The sequence below is a fragment of the Triticum urartu genome, chromosome 2 (assembly GCF_003073215.2).
Source record: "Triticum urartu cultivar G1812 chromosome 2, Tu2.1, whole genome shotgun sequence".
NCBI classification, from domain to species: domain Eukaryota; kingdom Viridiplantae; phylum Streptophyta; class Magnoliopsida; order Poales; family Poaceae; genus Triticum; species Triticum urartu.
In genome coordinates, this window is record NC_053023.1 from 597116320 (window position 1) to 597123313 (window position 6994).

Here is a 6994-nt window from a genome sequence, read left to right on the forward strand (position 1 = left end):
GAATTCAAAAAAAATTCCCACATTTTGATGGGATCCGAAATATTTGTATCCGAAATTTCTAGTCAGGTTAAATATAATTTCAAAATAAAGTTGTATTACGTTAAAATCCAAAGAAATATTGCGCACGCAACAAGTAATGAAATTAAAATTTTCAAATTCCAAAAATAATATATTTTTCAAACTAATTACGTGTTTGGTGCATAGTAATTGTCCAGTTATTATAATTACATCCCATTTATTATTTCTTAAAGTTCATTTTCTTGTTAAGCCTAATGCATACCTCCTAGGAAAGTTTGCAGCCCAGCGGGGCGGAGAATAACAAGTTGACCCGAATATTGTGTGCAACTGCGGCCCAGTTGCATTGCTGATGTCGAAAAAAAGCTATTTTTTATACACACATTAAAAAAATTGTATAGATAAGGACCATTTTTATAAACACATTTAAAAATTTTTAAATACATGATTAACACTTTTTAAAACATATTTTTTAGTCAACAATGGGCCCACAGTGAGCGGAGGAGGTCAAAATACACACATTTTTTAAATACATGATTAACACTTTTGCAAAAACAATTAGCCCATAGCGAGCCAATTAGCTCCAGTCGGCCCACAGTGGGCCGACAGGGGCCTGTCGGCCAGCTATAGGCCGACTGGAATCCAATCGGCCTGCTGTGGGCCAACTAGGCCCAGTCGGCCTGCAGCGGGCGGACGGTGTATTATTTTTGAAAAAAAAATTACCCAGCGTAATATTTATGAAAATTAATAAAAAAATGTATTATTTAAAAAAAGTAGCGAAAAAAGGCCTGTGTAGTATAGTACAACCTAACATGGTTACTCAGTCCACATTCAGCGAAGCCGGAAAGGCCCAAACAAGGCTTCTGTACAACTTTTTGAAGTCACTGAGCTCAATTAATAACTTAAGAAAAAAGTTAGATTACAGTGGAACCTAATTAAAAGCTGTCACGAGCAAATAAATAATTCAACGGGTCCCACTTGTGCATGTGTGTGTGTGTGAGAGAGAGAGAGACCCATCGGCCGATGCTCGTAAATACATCTTTCAGCCATATGCATTGCTGATGCTCAGTAAAAACTTATATAGTTGACACAATCATATAGAACATCATAGCACACTGAACTTGCATACAAAAATTTCACACAGGCGGCACAATCAGGATGGAAGCAGTGGATCGCTACGGGAAGGGCTATGTTGAAACCAACGAAGTCGTACATAACGGTTCATCGTCTTTATCAATGACGGGGAAATATCTTGAATGTTGTGCAAAGAAAATAGACAGACAACACAATAAGTTCTCCTAGCACATTAAGTTGACGTACAACCCTTTCTAAAAAAGTTTAGGTACAAAATTAGAACAGGTCACAATCAAATGTACTGGCATATTAGTGCTTCACACCCATAGCTCGGATTTAACTAGTATCTGACAAGATTCAGTTGTTACCTCAAATTAGAGCACATCCAGGCAGCCAGCCCTCCCTCTTCTCCCAAAGAAGCAGTGGCCTCCGCCGCGCGATGGCGTAAGCCCTGTGCCATCCATCGTTCCGAGCAACACGGGGAAAGTCTGACGTTGACTCCTATAATGGACGTCGTCGACGGACCCTGGCACCAGCGGCGGCGGCAGGACTTTGATTGATGGATTGACCACTTCTTCGACATGCACGAACACTCGATAAAGGTACATCCCTAACGTGGTCCGCGGCGGCCTTGGTGGCAACGAATAGTACAACCCCGGTTCCTGCACCGGTATCTCAACACCAATCACCTTCGGTATGGTGGACGGCTTCTTCATCCATGCCATAACCGTGAGAGCCCAGTTGTCTGGAGGAACCAACATACTAACGAGCTCACCTCCAAGGTCGTTGATAAGCTCGTTCATGGACTCGTTGTTCCAAGCACGTCGAGGCATGCTGTGGAAGGTAAGCTTTGTTAAAAACTCAAGCTCAGAGGGCACCGAGCCCCATCCTGGGTGCCACCGATCAAAGCTCACCAGCGCGCCATCGCAGAACAAACGCCGGAAAGATTCGAACACACGACTGCAGTCAAAAGTTGTCTGGAACCTGACAAAGAAATCAGCCGGTGGCGGACAGAATTCGACGAGCAAGTCACTTATTTGGATGCCGTCCGCAATGCCAAGAGCTTTGACAAGGTCATCTGGCGAGACGGGAGGCCGGTCGCCGTTGATGGTTACAATCAGCACTTTGCCGGCAAACTGTGTTGGGGAACGTTGCAGAAAACAAAATTTTCCTACGGTTTCACCAAGATCCATCTATGAGTTCATCTAGCAATGAGTGATCGGATTGCATCTACATACCTTTGTAGATCACGCGCGGAAGCGTTCAAAGAACGGGGATGAGGAAGTCGTACTCGATGTGATCCAAATCACCGGAGATCCTAGCGCCGAACGGACGGCACCTCCGTGTTCAACACACGTACGGTCAGCGTGACGTCTCCTCCTTCTTGATCCAGCAAGGGGGAAGGAGAGGTTGATGAAGATCCAGCAGCACGACGGCGTGGTGGTGGATGGAGGGCGTCACAGCAGCAGGGCTTCGCCGTATACTGCGAGAGAGAGAGGTGTAGCAGGGGAGAGGGAGGCGCCAAGACTCAAGGTATGGCTGCCCCCGCCCTCCCCCCTTTATATAGGCTCCCCTAGGGGGGCGCCGGCCCTAGGAGATGGGATCTCCTAGGGGGGCGGCGGCCAAGGGTGGAGTAGCCCCCAAGGCAAGGTGGGGCGCCCCCCCCCACCCCTAGGGTTCCAACCCTAGGCGCATGGGGTGGGCCTAGGGGGCGCACTAGCCCACTATGGGCTGGTTCCCCTCCCCACTTTGGCCCATGGGGGCCCTCCGGGATGGGTGGCCCCACCCGGTGGACCCCCGGGACCCTTCCGGTGGTCCCGGTACAATACCGATGACCCCGAAACTCTCCCGATGGCCGAAACTGCACTTCCTATATATAATTCTTCACCTCCGGACCATTCCGGAACTCCTCGTGACGTCCAGGATCTCATCCTGGACTCCGAACAACTTTTGGGTTACTGCATATTCATATCTCTACAAGCCTAGCGTCACTGAACCTTAAGTGTGTAGACCCTACGGGTTCGGGAGACATGTAGACATGACCGAGACGACTCTCCAGTCAATAACCAACAGCGGGATCTGGATACCCATGTTGGCTCCCACATGCTCCTCGATGATCTCATCAGATGAACCACGATGTCGAGGATTCAAGCAACCCCGTATTCAATTCCCTTTGTCAATCGGTACGTTACTTGCCCGAGATTCGATCGTCGGTATCCCAATACCTCGTTCAATCTCGTTACCGGCAAGTCACTTTACTCGTACCGTAATGCATGATCCCGTGACCAGACACTTGGTCACTTTGAGCTCATTATGATGATGCATTACCGAGTGGGCCCAGAGATACCTCTCCGTCATACGGAGTGACAAATCCCAGTCTTGATCCGTGTCAACCCAACAGACACTTTCGGAGATACCCGTAGTATACCTTTATAGTCACCCAGTTACGTTGTGACGTTTGGTATACCTAGAGCACTCCTACGGTATCTGGGAGTTACACGATCTCATGGTCTAAGGAAAAGATACTTGACATTGGAAAAACTCTAGCAAACGAACTATACGATCTTGTGCTATGTTTAGGATTGGGTCTTGTCCATCACATCATTCTCCTAATGATGTGATCCCGTTATCAATGACATCCCCATGTCCATAGTCAGGAAACCATGACTATCTGTTGATCAACGAGCTAGTCGACTAGAGGCTTACTTGGGACATGTTAGTGTCTGTGTATTCACACATGTATTACGATTTCTGGATAACACAATTATAGCATGAATATAATAATAATCCTTTTATTATTGCCTCTAGGGCATATTTCCAACAGTCTCCCACTTGCACTAGAGTCAATAATCTAGTTACATTGTGATGAATCAAACACCCATGGAATGCTGGTGTTGATCATGTTTTGCTCTAGGGAGAGGTTTAGTCAATGGATCTGCTACATTCAGGTCTGTATGCACTTTACAAATATCTATGTCTCCATGTTGAACATTTTCACGAATGGAGTTGAAGCGACGCTTGATGTGCCTGGTCTTCTTGTGAAACCTGGGCTCCTTGGCAAGTGCAATAGCTCCAGTGTTGTCACAAAAGAGTTTGATCGGCCCCGACGCATTGGGTATGACTCCTAGGTCGGTGATGAACTCCTTCACCCAAATTGCTTCATGCGCTGCCTCCGAGGCTGCCATGTACTCCGCTTCACATGTAGATCCCGCCACGACGCTCTGCTTGCAACTGCACCAGCTTACTGCCCCACCATTCAAAATAAACACGTATCCGATTTGTGACTTAGAGTCATCCAGATCTGTGTCGAAGCTAGCATCGACGTAACCCTTTACGACAAGCTCTTCGTCACCTCCATAAACGAGAAACATTTCCTTAGTCCTTTTCAGGTACTTCAGGATATTCTTGACCGCTGTCTAGTGTTCCTTGCCGGGATTACTTTGGTACCTTCCTACCAAACTTACGGCAAGGTTTACATCAGGTCTGGTACACAGCATGGCATACATAATAGAACATATGGCTGAGGCATAGAGGATGACACTCATCTCTTCTATATCTTCTGCCGTGGTCAGACATTGAGCTGAGCTCAATTTCACACCTTGCAACACAGGCAAGAACCCCTTCTTAGACTGATCCATATTGAACTTCTTCAATATCTTATCAAGGTATGTGCTTTGTGAAAGACCTATGAGGCGTCTTGATCTATCTCTATAGATCTTGATGCCTAATATATAAGCAGCTTCTCCAAGGTCCTTCATTGAAAAACTCTTATTCAAGTAGGCCTTAATGCTGTCCAAAAGCTCTATATCATTTCCCATCAAAAGTATGTCATCTACATATAATATGAGAAATGCTACAGAGCTCCCACTCACTTTCTTGTAAATGCAGGCTTCTCCATAAGTCTGCATAAACCCAAACGCTTTGATCATCTCATCAAAGCGAATGTTCCAACTCCGAGATGCTTGCACCAACCCATAAATCGAGCGTTGGAGCTTGCACACCTTGTCAGCATTCTTAGGATCGACAAAACCTTCCGGCTGCATCATATACAGTTCTTCCTTAAGATAACCGTTAAGGAATGCCGTTTTGACGTCCATTTGCCATATCTCATAATCATAGTATGCGGCAATTGCTAACATGATTCGGACGGACTTCAGCTTTGCTACGGGAGAGAATGTCTCATCGTAGTCAACCCCTTGAACTTGTCGATAACCCTTAGCGACAATCCTAGCTTTATAGATGGTCACATTACCATCCGCTTCTGTCTTCTTCTTAAAGATCCATTTATTTTCTATGGCTCGCCGATCATCGGGCAAGTTAGTCAAAGTCCATACTTCGTTTTCATACATGGATCCTATCTCGGATTTCATGGCTTCCAGCCATTTGTCGGAATCCGGGCCCGCCATCGCTTCTTCATAGTTCAAAGGTTCACCGTTGTCTAACAACATGATTTCCAAGACAGGGTTGCCGAACCACTGTGCTGCGGAACGTGTCCTTGTGGACCTTCGAAGTTCAGTAGGAGCTTGATCAGAAGTATCTTGATCATCATCATTAACTTCCTCTCTAATTGGTGCAGGCACCACAGAAACATTTTCCTGAGTTGCGCCACTTTCCGGTTCAAGAGGCAATACTTCATCAAGCTCTACTTTCCTCCCACTTACTTCTTTCGAGAGAAACTCCTTCTCTAGAAAGGATCCATTCTTGGCAACAAAGATCTTGCCTTCGGATCTGAGGTAGAAGGTATACCCAATAGTTTCTTTAGGGTATCCTATGAAGACGCATTTTTCCGACTTGGGTTCGAGCTTTTCAGGTTGAAGTTTCTTGACATAAGCATCGCATCCCCAAACTTTTAGAAACGACAGCTTAGGCTTCTTCCCAAACCATAATTCATACGGTGTTGTCTCAACGGATTTCGATGGAGCCCTATTTAAAGTGAATGCGGCAGTCTCTAAAGCATAGCCCCAAAAAGATAGCGGTAAATCGGTAAGAGACATCATAGATCGCACCATATCTAATAGAGTGCGATTACGACGTTCGGACACACCATTACGCTGAGGTGTTCCAGGAGGCGTAAGTTGTGAAACTATTCCACATTTTCTTAACTGTGTACCAAATTCGTGACTCAAATATTCTCCTCCATGATCTGATTGCAAAAACTTGATTTTTCTGTCACGTTGATTCTCAACCTCACTCTGAAATTCCTTGAACTTTTCAAAGGTTTCAGACTTGTGTTTCATTAAGTAGATATACCCATATCTACTCAAGTCATTAGTGAGGGTGAGAACATAACGATAGCCACCACGAGCCTCAACACTCATTGGACCGCACACATCAGTATGTATGATTTCCGATAGGTTGGTTGCTCGCTCCATTGTTCCTGAGAACGGAGTCTTGGTCATCTTACCAATGAGGCATGGTTCGCACGTGTCAAATGATTCGTAATCAAGAGACTCTAAAAGTCCATCTGTATGGAGCTTCTTCATGCGTTTGACACCAATGTGACCAAGGCGGCAGTGCCACAAGTATGTGGGACTATCATTATCAACCTTACATCTTTTGGCATTCACACTATGAATATGTGTAGCATTACGCTCGAGATTCATTAAGAATAAACCATTCACCATAGGAGCATGACCATAAAACATATCTCTCATATAAATAGAACAACCATTATTCTCGGATTTAAATGAGTAGCCATCTCGTATTAAACGAGATCCTGATACAATGTTCATGCTCAAACTTGGCACTAAATAACAATTATTGAGGTTCAAAACTAATCTCGTAGGTAAATGTAGAGGTAGCGTGCCGACGGCGATCACATCGACCTTGGAACCATTCCCGACGCGCATCGTCACCTCGTCCTTCGCCAATCTCCGCTTATTCCGCAGCTCCTGCTTTGAGTTAC